Here is an 18369-nt window from a genome sequence, read left to right on the forward strand (position 1 = left end):
GAACTAGCTGGATGCACTTCTGTCACATCACTTAACTTCTCTGGGCCTCAGTTTCGTCACCCGTAAAATGAGCAACTTGGACGATCTCAGAGAGGAACCAAACTGGAAAATCGGTTGCCTCAGATTCTAAAGTAAATGCCTCTCTGAACTATTTTTTTTTTCTAAAAAGCATATACTCATTATGAGTGCAGACTAAGCAGTTAGACAAAGCTGGATTTTTATCCAAGTCCACAATGCGGGTTATGAGACCTAACTCTCTAAATTGTATGAATGCGGCTCTAATTTTCTCATCTGGAAAGTAAGATATAGTGACAGTCTCAATAGTTAATGTGAACATTAAATGGCACAATGCCTGACAAATAGTAAACACTTAAGATTTTTTAGTTGTTTATTATAAAATGTGAGAAAAGTTTTTTGATTCTATTCATTTAAGCATTGCAAGTATATGACACTTTCCATATGCTTTAATGTTTTAATTTCAGTATAATGCTGATTGGGTAAATGGCCTCTGTTGCTTATGATCTTTTCAGAAAAAGAGCAGAATCACATCTAAATCAGATGAAAAAGAATTTTCAGAGATATGTGAACCTAATGACTGAGGCTAAGTTTTTTTTTTTTCTGTTTGATCTTTACTTTGTCCAATTAATCCTCATAATTGGAAATGTGAAAAAAAAATTAGTTGCCCTAAAACCCTGATTTTTCCCCTTTTTCCTTTATTTTGGAGATAAATTTCAACATGCCACTTTCTGGAATTATCCACCAGTCAAAATACAGTACATCTCTCACAATGTATACCTAGGGTTGTACGCCAGAATGAATTCTTCCGACATTTCCTTTCCTTCCAACATTCCACTTTCTGGAACTATCCACCAGTCAAAACACAGTACATCTCTCACAATGTATACCTGGGGTAGTATGCCAGAATGAATTCTTCCAACATTTCCTTTGGTTTGGACTTTGACTCTCCATAGGGAAATAATACTTATTAAAGAAATAAACCTGGTAGGGAAGATTGAAAGGTAAAACACTTTCGTATTAAAATAGGAGGCTATATATTCATCATTTTCCAAATCCATGAAATAGGATTCATGGTATTTTTCCTCCCTCTCACTATTTACCCATCAACTCATATATTGGGGGTGGTGAAGTTTAACAAGCTTGACAAGTTTTGAGAGAGAAAAATCAAAATCAAAATCAAACATATCATACAGTGACTACCCAGGCTCACATACCTTTGAAAAAATAAGAATCAAGCCATTCTCTCTCTGTATAGATGATGGAAAAATAGATAGATGACAGACAAGATATAGAGAGAAATAGATATAATATATATATCTCATCTATTTTATATATCATATGTAGCATATATGTCATTTTTTTTTTACTTTTCTCACTAGGATTTTGATGTTTTAACCAAAGAATAAGAATACAGTTGAATTTATAAATTAATAACTTGATTTACTGTTAATTTTGTTAAAAGGCCAATGCCCATTCCATATCTCCTTGATTATCTGTTCATGCATAACTCACCCACATTTATCTAGAAAGCCTTGTCTGCCCTGTTGTAGCCTGTCCTTTAATGCTGAAGTCTGTCTCACAGACTGTGCTCACTTCAGGACCAGAAGGAACATATACCCGTTGCTACTCCCATTCTAAATGAGTGGCTCTACACTCACCACTCATGTTCTAAAAAGAGGTGCTAGGGAGATTCACATGTGTATAGAAATATGATATGTTATTAGATTGGGGCATGGCCAACTTGAACATTTATGTCTTGGACCATGCTGAGCTGTGAACATAATTCAGAGAAAAAGTTGCTTATTCATTTGTTTGTTCAATAGACATGCCTTTGGTTCTTCCTGTGGCTGTCACACAAGGAACATGGTTATGGGCAATGTGACGTGATCCTTGACCTTTCTTGGTATGTGTGAACTTGTGAGGGTGTGATTTAGTTTTGGAAGATGGGTTGTGTATGTGTGCATGTGAGAAAGAGAGAGAGGGAGAGGGAATTGGATTGGGAATTAAGAGAACCAGACTACTAGTCCCAGCTATGTTACTAAATAGTTATTTAGGCTGGGGCAATCCATACTTCCTTTCTCATTAGTTTCCTAACCTGTAGAATGAAGGGGTTAAACGAGATAAAGGCCCTTTAGGCTTTCCAAAATTCTGTGAGTGTCTGATTATTGCATCTCTTGGGTAGCCCTGTGAGTATACTACCCGTGTAGGTATTGTGTGTCTGCCTTCTCTTGCCTTTCAGTAGTGAGCTCTTCCAGATACATAAAAAGAGTTGTGCAGGAAGATGGGGTCTGGGAGACAAGAGGCACCAAAAGCGGTTCCAGGAGCACCAGCCTCTTAAGCCTCCCCTCAGAAGTCACATTGAAGCCAAATAAAGGAGAAACATGGTAGTTCTGCTTTGTTTAGGAAAAACAGAAACAGAAACAAAAACCAAAAAACACCGGCATTGTCGATATGCTGTGAAATATTAGGTAATTTTGGAAATAAGATTTTTAAGTGGTGGTGTACCCATCAAAGTTTTCCAATATCTAGCCAACAGCTAAATCATTTGAAATAAAAGTCAAAGAGAGAGAAGGAAACCAGAGAGGCAAACAGTATTAAGATAACATGACTTCATTACGTAAGTCAATACTTTGATTTGATTTGATTTGTTTCTTTTCAAAACTCATTCTCTTTGTAGGTGCACGTGTATGCCTTAGTTTTTAAAAAGCTTCTTTAAAAATTAAAATAGTGACATAGGGCTACGTAAGCATTTAGGGATGGGTGTGGTCAAGGTCATAATACCAGGCTTGCTGTACATTTCAAAGTCATCGGTGCTCCTGAAGATGCATGCAGGCAAGCGTGAGTACTAGAAGATGAGAGTAACAGACAGGTAGTAGGAAGCAGCAGAAAATCTCTAGTTTTGCAGGATAGGCAGCCAATTTTCTTTAAAAACAAAAACAAATACAAATACAATGCACCATGAATGCTTTCTAAGTCCGTGGATATGCTCTGTTGTTTATCTAGATTGATGCTTACTGTTTAAATGGACCTTTTAAGTGCATGTTCTGATTTAGTAGGTGTTGGGTGGGACCCAAGATTTTGCATTTTCGACCCTGGGAGGGCAAAACTGGTCTATGAGACACACTTGGTAAAGATCCTGCAGGTTCTGTGGTTAGGTGGGATTGCTTTCAGACACCCTCTTAATGCTCTCTAGGAGAATTTGGTTTTAATTACATTTTTCTCATTTCTTCCAGGACCTCGTAAACTTTACAGAAAGGAATTTCCAATATCTAACCTGAAGTTTTCATACTTCAGTCACATCGCTTCCCATGTCTGTTTCAGTGAAGCCAGGCTGGTTCTGTGTGTTGTTTTAGTTTAGATTGAGGATTGTTACATTACTACCTTGCCCCCTGCTTTGCCTGGTTTATATACCTCAAGTTCATCCATCCATCCTTCCTTCCTTCCTTCCTTCCTTCCTTCCTTCCTTCCTTTCTTCCCTTCCAACATATTTCCAAATTGATTTGGAGATATTTCTTGAATATTTTTGTTTCAGATTTCCCAAATTGGTTGTTTTTCCCTCTTTATCTCTTGACTGTCTTGGATACAGGACAATCTACCACTGCAGAGATTCCCTGGTGGACAGTAACACACTTATGCATCCGTAAGCAGCTACCATACAGAGACAGAAGAATAGGAAGATAAGGAGTTTCACTTATTTATTGAGGGCACGGGGAAAATGCCAAATGGGAATGCACCGGGGTAGCATTCTCCAGATGTTGAGAAATCTGGCTTGGTTTGGGGCTGCTGGTAACTGTTTTCTCTTCTAATGTAGTCACAGCACCTGAAGGGAATCTTGGGTCCCAAGCACGAAAGATGCAAAGAACTGGTGAATTGAAAGGCCCCTATGGGTGCAAGTCTGAGCTGACTGGCTGTGACGTGACGGTGACATTCATTTCCTGCCTTCTGCCAGCACTGAAATCATGGCTAGACAGAGGAGCAGAAGTTAATTGCCCCAGGGAAAAGGTCCCTGCGTTAATTATCACATTAAAGTTCCCATTGCATTAAAGCTTCGGGCTCAGGTTTCTCCTAGCAGCTGGGCTCAGAGGAGACATGGAATCTCGTGTGTGTATGTAATGTTTCTTCTCCAGAGAAATTTTCCACCTCCATTGAGACTTGAATGGAAAAGCGACTAGCTTGAACTCTAGTTTGGAAACCTCAGCAGGTCCAGGAAGCCTGGAGAGAGAGGAAACTGGATTTTGTCAGAGGAGGGGAGTGTTGAGCCAGGTGTACCAAGAACCACCAGCCTCTAGGACACAGAGATTCAAGGAGGCTCCTTGATAAAGATGGTCCTGAGTTATGTAATCCACACATCACAACGGCACCGACGGCGACACCACCCAGCTTAACAAAGAAACTGCAGAATTCGTGGGCTGGTGGGTAAAGGGCTTGAGAGCCAGAAGCTGCTGATTAAAAATAACTTGGGAGGCGTAGAGAATGGTGATCTTTTCATGAGCACATAGCATCCCTGGGCCATTCCCAACTTCCCTGTGATCTATATCCTTCCTTCTTGACTTCAGTTTTACATTTACAAGGCAAATATGTAGAGTGAAAAGTCACTTAAAATGCTGCCAGACAAACCTGGGCTCTAATTACGAGCTCAGGTTCACCATTTAATAGCACCATGCGATCTTAGACAAATCACATAATGTCTTCAAGCCTCAGCGTCCTCATCTTTAAAATGGAAACAACATTGCCCATCTTGCAATTTAAAATTTTATTTTTAATTTTTCGTATTAAATGAAACACCCATAAAGGAATGTTAACGCCATGTACATGGATGGCACGCAGTTTTGGAAACCTAATAAAACTCAACATCCTAACTCATTTCCTTTGCTCCTGATGTGAAGTTCACTATGTCTTGCTGAGGGCTTTTCTGTTTTGTTCTAAGTGTGTTTAAGGGTTTCCTACCAAATAAGAAAACCAAGTCCTTAAGGAATGATACTCTGCTGTCTGCTGCTTTAAATTTCCGCCAGAGACCTAGAGAGTTTGGTGCAATTCAGTTTACGTATGTTGAGCTTTTGCTCATACTCGACATCCTGCTGGGCACTGTGAAGGGATCAAAAAGGAATACGACATAGGAACTGTCACAAGGATATACAGTATTTATTAGAGAACTAGCTAATTGTATTAAAAGAAGACTGTGATAAACACCCTAGAAAAATGAGATTCGTATCCATGGGAGTAATGAGGAAGGAAAAAACAAAAACACAAACAATTCCTTCTCATGAGATAGGGGAACACTTTTGGAAGAGGGGAGATTTATGGTAGACCTTAAAGGAAAGAAATGTGTCAGCCTGTTTCAACCTTCTTTCCTTCTGTAAGAGGTCAAGGGCAATAGCTCTTTGAATCATAATTGGATTTCTGATAGTCAAAGGTGAAGCCTGTCCACAGGATTGGGTCCTGGTTGCTATATCATCACGGTATGGAAAAAGTGTTGGACAATTAGTCTATATCCTTGTTTGCAAGGAAGGCATTCAATCTTTCAGCACAAGTAGCTGTTACTTGACTTTATACTTCCTGGTAACTTCTCACACTCTGGTGTAATTTAAGACCAATCTCCACTCATTCAGTGGAAGTTTACTCTCTGCTAAGCCCTTCATACTCCAGAAGAAACTCAGATTTTATTATTTTTCCATGTAGTTAATTACAATTCTCTTTCACCTAACTTTAAAAAAATATATATACCGTTCTGTCTATTCGTTATTCATCTTCCCGTGTCTTCCCTGAACTCTCTTGGCTCATCCAAATCTCCTATAAATTGAAGCATACAGAAGCAGACTTGGGCACTGGGGACGCCACAGCCAGGATTTAGAACAGAGAAACTGACAGCCCTCAGTTCTATCGTGCTCAAGACCTACCCGTTGTTCCATTTGAACACAGCAAGGTACAAACTACCTTAACAGAATATGGCTCCATGGACTCACAATCAGTTTGCCTAAATTCCAGGTTGTTTCACTGAGAAAACTAAGGTATTGGGGGTTGACATTTGAGGTGAACAACAACAATGACAACAGCAGCAACAACTGGTTTTTCAAATGTTTCCCAAGGTCCCAAGATTGTGTCTGAATGGACCTGCTAGCCTTCTGTCTCTCGCTTGTCCCCTCATTGGACAATGTGGCACTGGGCTGTCTACATCAGAGCCAGCTAAGAAGCAAATCATACACTCCTTGCATTCTGCAGGATTTCTCCTCCCGCCCCCACCCCTGCCGGGTTAAATGTGTTTCACCTTTGGAATAAAGTGGTGTGATATTCAAACATCTCCTAATGAGGCTCTCAGACTTAGGGCTTTGTGATTTTACTCACCTGAGTGGTTTCCCTTAAGCCTACAGAAAAGACAGTTGCGAGGTTTAATACCATCTCTCTTTTGTTAGGAAGCCAGAAACCAAGACTGTCAGTCAGTTAAGACACAGTGATTGTGTTCACGCTTTAGCCACATGAAGGTATAGACATGTTACCACTCGGGCTCAGCTAGGCTGTAGTCTAGGTTAACATCACATCACTGACAGTCTCAACTTCACAGTCTTTAAGAAATATTTCTAGAATGTGCAGAGGGAAGAGGGAGGTTCTTATCTCTGTTCATAAGGTAATATTAATCATATTTATTATGCCTGTTACAGGAGTGGGGAAATCAACCACCAGAAATCAATCTTTCCCAAATAACTCCCTAGGAATATGGCTGTCTTCTGGGGTAAAGGCTAAGGGGGAAATATCCCAGGTCTGTGTAAAATGGCCTGGTTGGGAATCAAGAGACCTGCCACCAATTAGCTAAATAAAGTCTAGTTGGGTGATGTCATCTATTTGCGTCATCGTTTTCTTTCTACGAGGAGGGATATCAATATCTCTCCTCCCTAACAATGAAGGATAGTGTGAACATTATACTGATGCAAAAGATGAGGAAACTCTTTGAATATAGAAGTCCTAGGAGAAAATGATGTGTTTTCGTATTTTCTGTTGCCCTGATGGAGTGAATCAAACACATCTCTTCATCACCTCCACACCCACATAAGGGTGTTTCAGGTTTGTAGATACCAGGGGACTCATAGTCTGGAACCAGAATAATGCTTAGAAAATCATGGGGCTGAGGTTCCTGGGCTTAGGAGGATCCAAGGACAGAATAAGGGCTCCTGTGAGCTATCCACTTTTCAAGGGATGTTGTTAGGATTGGAGAACAGAAGAGGAAATAGTCACATCATATCCTTCAGCCAAAGGAGACTTGCGGAAGAGAAAGCCTGTAGAATAAACCATATGGATCGTGAAATGACCAAAGGGGTTCTGTTTGGGGGGACTGAGGCAAGTATACCTGCAAAAAAGGTGATGGAGGTGATAAACTTGCAGTTCAGTGTTGTTAGTATGAGGTGTAAAAATCTCCTTACTCCCAACTTGACAAAGAATCAAGCACTATCCTTGGTCTCCAGCATGACCCATATTTGGAGCATAACCAATGTTCTTAGGGGTTGTGAATTCATGGGCCTGATTTCATAAATCCTTGCAGAGTTTAGTTTGACAATGGGGCTTGTTAAATCCTACCGAGGAGCGTTCAACCCATGCACAGCCAAATAAGTGCTCACTGGTGTCTCAGAGGCAGGACTCTGTGACTTTTATCCTGGTTTCCATCTGATTGCAATCCCCAAGCTAAAGGGTCATGGTTGAACACTGATCTTTTCATACTACAGAATTCAGAAGAGTAGGGACTGGGTTTAGAATAGAATAGGGAAGAGAGCCCAGGCTTTGGAGTCAGGCAAATGTAGGATCAAACTACTCATTCTCCCTGTGCATCAATGTCTCCGTCTATTGGCAATAATCATGGCTTCCTCCTATGGTCGTTCTGAAGCTTAAAGGCACCCTGACATACATTCCAGTACAAGTTGGAGGTCTGAGTGATAATTCACTTATCCCTCATGTAATCTTTATGACTGTTTGGCACAGAGCAGGCGCCTTGCTGGTGGGAACGGTGGGTATAGCCACATCTGTACAGGTTAAAGAAAGAACATAATGTGTGCTTAATAAAATGATAATTTGGAATATTCCTAAAGGAACAGAAACCTGAATTTTCTACACATGGGCAGCCAACTTTTAGGAATCCACAGCTTTGTTTTTTGTGTTTATTTTTGTTCCTTTTTTGCTTCCTTGCTTATTTTTCTAGCTGCTAAAATAAAGACAATTATTATAAAGACATTATTATTTGGAAAACTTTGTTCACCATAGCAAATATCTCCCAAGCATGTCAATAGCCCTAGATCTTTCAGGAAATTCTATATTTAATCAGCCCCAGACTATTTTTAGATGAAGTACAGTATAAACAGTTAAGGCAACTGCTTAACCTGGGAATTGTAATACATCTTTCTGGCACAATCCTCCCATTTTTCAAATTAACAAATGAAGGGTACGTGGGTGGCTTGGTCAGTTAAGCATCTGACTCTTGATTTTCTATCAGGTCATGATCTCATGGTTCTTGAGTTCCAGCTCCGTGTTGGGCTCTTTGTTGATAGTGTGGAGCCCTGACAGTGCTCAGCCAGGGATTCTCTCCTCTCTCTCTCTCTCTCTCTCTCTCTGCCCCTCCCCCACTCATGCTCTCTCTCTAAATAAATTTTAGAAAATGAGGATAATGAACTGGATCTTCAGTCCCCGTGCGTATTGACATAGGGGTGGGAAGGAGGATTACAATATGGATTACCATAAGTGACTACGCCCCCAAGACACATCTTTTCTGGCAACTCCTTCTCATTCCCAGCTCTAGAATTTTGTTCTCACCTCTTGCTACCCGACGATTCGTCCTCCACCCTGCCACCAGTCACCTGCACTCACTTCTTCATCCTTTGTGGATGAACAAACCCTGTGGGCTTAGATGTAGTGCCTGCTCATAAAGCTTGGGGTCCCTCCACTAAGCAAATTCAAAGCTCTCTGTCAACTTTCAGATGACGAACTAGTATAAATATCAAGAGCCAGCGCAGGTGACTCTCACACAAGTTAATGATGTAGTTTGGGGAGTAGAAACAAGTTTTCTAGCCTGGGTCAGACTTAGACTTAAATTCTTTCTTACAGTTAATGGTTGTGTGGCTTTGGGCAAGTCACTTCAGTCTCTGACACTCCATTTCTTATTTCATTTTTAATGTGGAGATCAAAACAGCAACAGCTGTTGTTTTGTCCACAAATATATTTGTAACTTGCCCCTCCGAGCAGGCCTTTGATATGTTTTGGTTCACTTATCTCTTATCTAATGCAACGAATCATTTTTTACCATGTGAATGTGTGTTGCTGCCAGTTGGAGTGGAAAGTCATCATGGTAGAAATTCTGTTGAAGAAGGTAGGTTTGTGATGATGGTAGAGTCTAAGAAATCCCAAGAGATTCCAGGAGGGAGGTGAGGGGAGTAATAATGGGTCAAAAGACTGACTGACACTTCCCATTGACAGTTAAAGAAAGAATGGTGTACATATGAAATTCAGTGCTACACAGGTTTCAGGGACTGGAACCTTTGTCACCTTCCAGACTTAAAGTCCTAAGAGAGTCTGAGGCACAGTTTTGTAAGAGACACAGATAGGAAGCGAGACCATATAAGATGTCCATTGTAGCTTTATGGAGACCTCCTAGGATGATACACAGTTTCAAATCTTCTTGATTTCCCATGGCAGATTCTTTAATGGGGTGGTGGGTTGAGAGGGGATGAAGGAAGGATAAATGGAGATTACAGTTGATGGGGCTTCAGCGAAAGCTCACCTTACTGCAGGTCCCAGTATCAAAGCAAGTCCTCTGATGTTCCCAGGTTGTCCGTGCATAGCTCTGAGGGATCAGCAAGTTCCCCACGGTACCCTGAGAATTTGGAAAATTTGCGTAGCTTCCAAGAAAAAGTCTTAGCAGTAAGAGGAATGCCCCCTAGAGATAGCCATAACTGGGTTCAAATCCAGTTCTGTTCCTTGCCAGCTGTGTGACCTTATACAAATTTATTCAACTTCTTGTGGACTCTTTTTCTCACCATAAAATGGAGGCAATGATAATGCATTGGGTTTTCGAGACAACAAAGACGATAATAACTTTAACTGAACTCTAGTGCCTGACACTCAATACACTGTTGTGATTATTCTTAATTTGTTATTAGAATTCTCTTTAGTCAGGATCTGTTAAGGAACCAGCCCATTTTAGAGATTAAATCTATAAAGAGAATCGGAAACTGAGAAGTATAATGGGGCAGGAGAAATTAAGACTTAGGAAACTTGAGTGGGGTCAGCTAGTCTACTGGTATTGTTGATGAAAGGCCTTAATGCTAAAAAGGGGTTAAATCCTGATCTATTTGATGAGAAGTGGCACGACAAGGTTTGGAAGGATGAATAGAAGAGATGTCTTTAAAAACCACAAGCAAATAAAGAGCCTTTAACATTTCCTACCTTCCTAGTCTCGGTGGAATTTGGAGAATTAATGAACTAATATCTACAAAGTACTTAGAGACTATCAAATGAAAGAAATATAGAAATCCCAAGTAGTATTGTAATTTTATTAAACATTTATTGAACATGGTACAGAATATATAGGTAACTATACTTTCTACCCAGAGGGTTTAGAATATAATTGCAATGTTTTTATTAATCATCTTGAGGGCAGAGGGAGTTCTAGCTAAACAGGAAGTTTGAAATATCTCTGAAGAATCCAGATGGATATCGCATCTGGTCACCATAATTTTTTCCCTGAATTTCTAGAACACAATTGTAGTGTTGTCATTATACAACACTAATATTGATACCAATACTTGTGATAATAATAAAAGCCAAACAAATAATATGCCAGACACTCTGCTGTGTCTAGGTACTTCATATAGATTGTCTGTAAACTTGATAATGAATCTTGAGAGACAGGATTAATATCCCCATCATATAGGTGAGTAAGTTGAGGGTAAAGAAGTTATTCAATATTTCATGGCTTGGAAGAGATGTATTTGACCCTATAAGCCTGCAAAGACTTGCTCCTGGATTGTGTTTTTTCCCATCATCATTAAAGACAGTTGGATATTCTGGGGGTGACTGAGTGGCTCAGTCAGTTAAGTGTCTGACTTCGGCTCAGGTCATGATCTCGCAGCTTGTGAGTTCGAGCCTCGTGTCAGGCTCTGTGCGGACAGCTCATGGCACAGAGCCTGCATCAGATTCTGTCCCTCTCTCTCTGCCCCTCCCCTGTTCATGCTCTCTCTCTCTCCCTCTCTCAAAAATAAATAAACATTAAAAAATTAAAAAGAGAGTTGGATATTCTGGGAGTATAAGAACAGTATGACTCCAGTTGTGGTTCTAAGCTAGAAGTTCTTAACCTAGAGTCCATAGACCCTGTCTAAGGTGTTCATGGAATGCCCTGAAATTCTTTACAAACATGCCTATTTAATGTGTTTATGCAATTTTCCGGAGAGTAGGTCTAGAAACTTCATCAGGTTCTTGAAGGAATTTATAATCCAAATAAGAGTAAGAACCACTGTGCCAATCTTGGGCCAACTCTGTATAGTGGACTGTGTCTACTAACATGCTTAGCATGAGCCTAATCCTTAACTACTTACCTCAGATATGACAGCACTCAATGATGTGTGTGTGTGTGTGTGTGTGTATGTGTGTGTGTGTGTGTGTGTGTGTGTGTCAGGTTCAGGGTCTATTTTCCACTTTCCTTCAGTTGACTTCTATGCTTCCTGTTTTTCAGTCTTCTCTTATGAGAGGTATTGGAGAAAGGTCTGTACTCAGCCTCGACCCAGGCCCATCTTAAATCCTAGCTCTTCAGTTATATGTTCACGGACTCTCACAGAGGAGCTAACTATACCTTTATTTGTGTACAGCTCAGTATAAACCCTTATTCAAGACATTGTGCTGCATAGTAGTTGTTTGTTTATGCATTCATTCCCTTCCTCAGACTTTGCATTTCCCTTGAGCGAGAAGTATATAATATTCATCTTTTTTGTTTATTCTAGGCAGTATGCACAGCATAGTGCCTAGAATACAGTCAGTACCCAGTGAAAGTTCAAGAAATAGATGATTGGTAGATCGATAGATGGATGGACTGACAAGAGAATACACCTGTTATAGTCTTGCAAGCTAAGATATTGAAGGGCATATATTAGTAGGTAAGAACTCACTAATTTTAAGCTAGCTTATACTCACACTTATGTTAGTAAAATTGGTGATAAGTACGGGAAGGGGATCACATGTGGATTCATGCTTCCCTTACACTGATGGGTATAGAAGGACAATTTGGTATAATAGAATTTTGCAAGGGGTATAACTTTTCCATTTAGGAGAATAAAGTTAGGTGATTGGAAAGCCATAGCATGCTGTCGAGCTTATATCAGTTTTCCAGCCCTTTGCAAAAGGCACACTGTAGCTGACTTTTCAGCTCCGGCTTTATGCAATTTGGCCTAATAGACAGCGAAAGCTTTTCATGCTCACAAAAACCTAATATTAGCATCTCAGTAATGTATTCAAGTTGCCACCTACCCATACGGGCTGCATATCCTTGGAGGAGCCTAATAGGACAAGAGAATTCCTGCTATTTTAGAGTACCTTTGACAGTGAAGAGAATAATAATTTTAAACAATCTATCAGGCTTACATTTAGTGAAAATTCCTGGCTTGTTAGCCCGGCTAATCTTTGAGTTATCTGTGTTTGAACAGAAAATGCTGTTATCTCTTATCCCATCTATTCCTGTGGTGAGCAATGGGTCTGTACTCACTGCTGGAACCTGTCCTGATAATATCATCCTCATCACCATGGGAACGCTGTCCTTTTGCAAAGACGAGAGTTAAGTCCACCCTAAAAACGTCTAAGCGCTCTCTTGAAGTATAATCAGAATTCTCCAGTGAGATTTAGGTATAATCTGTGAGGGGTGACACAGAAGAATAAATATTTCTGCGTTTTACTCTAAGTCTTCCTGAATTCCAAGACTTAAAACAGAAACTCCTGTCTTCAAATAAAGAGATAAAAGAAATATCCTTTTACAGAGGTAGTTGGGTATTCACCCAGTAAGATAATCTGTGATTTGTACTTTCTAGGCTACACTAGAATATCCTTCCAACCCTCACATAAGCCTTGTTCCCTGGCATCTCAGGAGAATAAAACCCTAGGACGAAGAAAAGTTGTCTGGGTTTTTTTTTTTTTTTTTGGTATAACTCCCTTGATCCTTTGGGCTGTAAAAAAAAAAAAAAAAAAAAAAGAGCTGTACGTTTGCTACTCTTTGGTAAAGCATACTGACTTCACGGATATGTGGCTCATTTTCTTCCCGCATTTGTTCAGTGGGGATTATACTAGGGAAGTTCTGAGATTTTCACCTAGTGGAGGGAAAAAAAAAAAAAAGATTTGTGGCATGTGAGATAACACTTCAGCTCCTAAAGGGACATGTTATACATTCCTTGAATCCAGTGGCCTCTAAAGCAGCCCTGTCTGTGTCGACATTGAGACTACAAAGATAATTACTTTTTTTTTAAGCATTAGTCTATCACTAAAGTTACACATTTGGGGAAGACTATTTGTCCTGTTTGTCTTTGTCATGTCAGAAGCTGTGGCTGAGCCCATGGGAACATGTCCGTATTGACATCACCGTACTTTGTGTGGTTTTTTTGTTTTGTTTTGTTTTGTTTTTTTGTATCCCAAGAAGTGTCATGGCCAGTGGTTTCAATAGCCAATGGAACCCTAATAGAGTAGGCAGAGCCCTTGGATGAGTAGTGCCAGTGGCTTTTGTGGAAGCCAAAGGAAAGACAAAGGGACTAGACCCACACCTTCTAGGTTATGGGATTCTGACTCTGAGTCAAGTATCAGGGGAAGCTGACAGTTGAAGGAAACACAGGCACTCTTAAAGGGCAACACATCATTCCCCTCTTATGTTGGAAAACAATGTCCCTGAGACTCAGGCTCAGAGAATTGCAGTAATTTACTTAGAATCATAGAACCGATAGGTTTGAGAACTGGATTTAACTCCGTACCCCAAGATCCAGGCTGCCAAATTTCTGTCATTTTTAGTAAAAAGACTGTTTTAGAGTTGGGCTTGAATTTTATCCAGACATCCTTCAAATCTGTGAGTTGCTTACTACATTTACTTAACACCCTCCCCAGCCTCACTATATGCTGTTCTCTTATCTTCACAAAGGCCATGGCAACGTCCGTGAAGAAGAAATTCATCTTTTCTTTGCCAACATTAGTAAGAGACAGTAAAGAGCAGTAAAGGTACACCCAGCAAACTCAACCCTTAGAAAACCCAAACTTAACTTCAACAGGGAATCCAGTTCAATTTTTAAAAGCAACTCATTTGGGGAAGGTTTTGAAATTTTGCACTTACTTGAAGATTATAGGAAATTGAATTAAGAGGCTCTTTGACCCTCTGCTAGCTGGGATATAGATCAGAGCTCAGACTGGCTGCTGCCTTATGTCGGCAAAGTGATTTGGGCAATTCATCCACAACCTGCCTTTTGATCTGTAACATAGAAGTAAGGAGTCATGATTGGTTTAGTCTCATTGATTGGGTGCTCAAGTGCATGTGGGAACTCGAACGCTGGGATACTGCAGATACAGTTGAATACCCAGTCCACAGGGCTGCTAAAAAGGAATCTTTCTAAAATGCAAACCTGCTTATCACTCCCATTCCCCATCCCCCACCTTAACACCCTTTAGTGACTTTCTTTTCCCATCAGAACAATGCCAAAGTCATTTTTCTGACATTCAGGCTGGCTGCAATATGGTCGCTTACCATCTCCTATCCTTCCTACCACATAGACCAGCCCTTGCCATTTAAATGCGGTCCTTAGGCAAATGCTAGACGCTCCATCTGGAACTTCATCCTTCTAACCCCGCCACTTCCAAGGTCAATAATTCCAGGAAGCCTTATCCTTGTTGGCATTAGACTGCGTTAGGGCTTCTCCTGTACTTTCACAGCACTTTATATAAGATCCCCATCACACTATATTGTGATTAGTGATTTTCTTATGCATATCACCATCTTCCCAGGAGCTTTTTGAGAATGAGGACTGTCTCCTGTTCAATTATATGTTTCAAGTATCAACCTAGGTATGTAGGAAAACAGTAAATGGATATTCAGTATTTGTGCTTTAAAAGGAGATTAGGAATGCAAGATATAGACCTTGTCACAAAACCATAATTCTTTAATCTCAATCTAAGTAACCTATATGCCGTACAAAAACCACATACGATTACTCCAGGCATATTTTGTGACTCTTGAGATTTGCAACCTGGCGGTTATGGTTCAGTTCGGGTACAACTGAATTCCCACCCCAACTGCTGAGCTACAGCAAGGATACAGGTGAATAAAAAAGAAGGGCCGCTCAGTGTAGATTCTAGAAGGTAGCCTGTAAAACTCAGAAGGTTTCAGCCAGCGAGCTGATGGGTGGGGGCTGATATCCAAGTCCAAGGAAACAGTTCCATGTCAGTATCAGCATGCTAGTGAATAATAGAGGGAACACACCATTGAGAAAAGGCCCCTGTAGAAAATCTCCACAGAGAGAGAAACTTAGCAAACCGCAGCAACCTTCAGAACCGTCCAAGATATTTAAGGCCTTTTTTCCCTCCCCAAATAGATTCATTTATTTTCCCCCAAAATGAGTTCCTTTTTTAGATTTTTACGAAGTCCTTCAGCATACCTCTATCCTTCCAGTCACCTAAAAATATAAAAGTTGGAGGGTATGCAGTGTCTTGTACTCTTTTATTTCTAATCATTAATGGTAATGAAAATAATAATGGTAATAACAATAGTGGTCGTGGTAAGTAGTATTTATTGCTGCTATGTCCAAGGCACCATTTAAGTTTCCACTTACTTGAGATCTACAAGAACCCATTTGAGAGTGATCATCCTATTTCTACAGATTTATTTAGTTTTAAAGTCTTTATGTAAATTCCAGTGTAGTTAACATACAAGAACCCATTTGAGAGTGATCATCCAATTTCTACGGATTTATTTAGTTTTAAAGTCTTTATTTAAATTCCAGTTTAGTTAACGTACAGTGTTATCTTAGTTTCAGGTGTGCTATAGTGATTCAACACTTCATATATCACTCTGTGCTCATCACAACAAGTGCCCTCCTCAATCCCCATCACCTATTTCACTCCTGTCATCCACCCACCTCCCCTCTGGTCACCATCACTTTGTTCTTTATAGTTAAGGGTTTGTCTCTTGGTTTGTCTCTCTCTTTCCTTTTTTCCTCTTTGCTCCTTTGTTTTGGTTCCTAAATTCCACGTATGGGTGAAGTCATACTGCATTTGTCTTTCTGACTGGATAGTCCCATGTTTAAAATTAAAAAACAAAACAAAACAAAACAAAACCTGAAGCAATGGAATAATAAATAACCCTCCCAAGGTCACACGTGTCATGAAGAAGGGGGCAGGATTTGTACCCAAACAGCCAGTGTCAGGAGTGCTTCCTCCTCTGGGTGCTACAACACGCCATTACCAATTCTTAGTGATCCTTGTGCTAAAACGTATCCCATTGCTTTCCATAGGTTGGCATTCCCACATACACTGATTTTGTGACTGCCTTGCTAACCAACTTCCCGGTCAGTCTTTTGCTCTGGTCTCCCTCCATTCTGGCTCATCCCTTATCCCTATGGGACTAGGAAGGCAACGTGGTGTTGGTGGAAAGCATACGGGTCTGTGAATCATGAAAACCTAGACTGAGGCTATAAATCTGATATGTTTACCTATGTCCATTTATTTACCTTTCTTTTTTTTTATTTAACAGTGATAAAATATAATTTTATTTACTTTGTTGAGTCAGTTGTTGCTAAAGTAGCTGTCAGGCAAACAGAAAGGTGCTTTAGAAGTCCAGTTACCTTGGAGTTTATTTAAACTAAGAGAAAAAGGTCATAATGTTTTCATGCAATACATACTCGGTTCTTTAAATAACAAGTGTGACAAATAACAGAAAGAACTATGGAATGCTGCACGGGTGATCCATACAAAACAGCAACAGTTTGGGTTGTACATAGTTGAAAGAAATGCCTCAGACACTTTTTGAAATACTGTAGTAGTCCATACATAGAGGCATGCCTTAGGTGGGCACGGAAATGCAGTTTAGAAAAGAAAGGGAACTATCACACTAGAACGATCCCATTTCTTCAAAATCACTGAGCAGGAAAAGCCACATTGAACTTCCATACGGGTTTTACACAACTTCTCTATAGTACCTTGACTTCAATCCAAGAACAAAAGTTAAGAGTCTCCTCCTCTATTTTTGGTAAACGACTGCATGGTGAACTTAGATGAGTTCTCCCCCTGGATTTTACCCAGGAGTGGCCTTTTAAATTTTGTTTTTTTATTATTTAAAAGAGAGCAGGTTTGGTGCTTTTATACTGATGTCACCCATGTTAATATTTCTTGGTATCTCAGGAAGATTCATATTCTTTACAGCTGATACAGCATGGGCTGGAGCTCCTGCTAAGCAAGCCTCTGACTTTTCCAGTTTATTTGATGCGTCAATTTGTGTAACAATCTCATTCATGTTGGTCTCCAGCACCATTCCCCCCATCACCGTTTCTGCAAGAATATTGTGAACCTTGTCGACATGGAAAATTAAATCCAGTTCACAGACATTTTCAAAACACTTGTTTAACGTTTCCACAAATACTTGAATTAGATCTAAAATGCCAAGTTCACTTTTCTGAAGAATCCACACAGAAGGCAAAATATAATGTTGCATATAAATCAGTTTGTTGTCAGGTCCTCCAATTAACAATCCTCCTTCTAGGAAATTACAAACATTTTCATCTCTCTTAGATACCAAATGGAATCTCTCCCTGATGATTTGTTGTTGTGTATCTTCACTGTAGCGGCTGGTAGAACTTGGAGACTTGCGGCTTCCTGTGGTTGTTGAAGATGAGGGTTGCCCTGAACATGGCTGAGCCGGGCCGACTGGGTGGGTGCTGGGGGCCAGGGTGGGGGCCTTTATTTACCTTTATAATAATTCCAATTATTTACCTCAAGAGTTTTTGTAATAGTCAAATGACATAACGTAGTGAATTGTACCTGATGTACAGCAGGTTGTCTATTGTAATTTCCCCGTGGAAACAAACTGTATATGGAAAAAAAAAACAAAAAACAAAAAAACAAAACCAAAAACCAATAAGCAACTTGTTTCCCACCTCCATTTAGATCCTTCTCTGCATAAAAGATAAATAAATCCCACTCTGTTCACCACAATACTGTGCTGTGAGTGCAGAGCCTGACATGGGGCTTGATCTCATGAACCATGAGATGATGACCTAAGCCAAAATCAAGAGTCTTATATTTAACTGACTGAGCCTTCCAGGCACTCCTCTTCTTTTTTCCAAAATGTTTATTTACTTTGAGAGAGAGAGA

At 40.0% G+C, this 18369-nt stretch overlaps 1 pseudogene; it reads right to left on the reverse strand.

Moving 5' to 3' along the window:
- Positions 1–17329: 17329 nt before the first annotated feature.
- On the reverse strand, positions 17330–17906 carry LOC102967885 (annotated as a pseudogene).
- Positions 17907–18369: the final 463 nt, after the last annotated feature.

Source organism: Panthera tigris, chromosome D1 (assembly GCF_018350195.1).
Source record: "Panthera tigris isolate Pti1 chromosome D1, P.tigris_Pti1_mat1.1, whole genome shotgun sequence".
In the NCBI taxonomy this organism is placed as follows: Eukaryota; Metazoa; Chordata; class Mammalia; order Carnivora; family Felidae; genus Panthera; species Panthera tigris.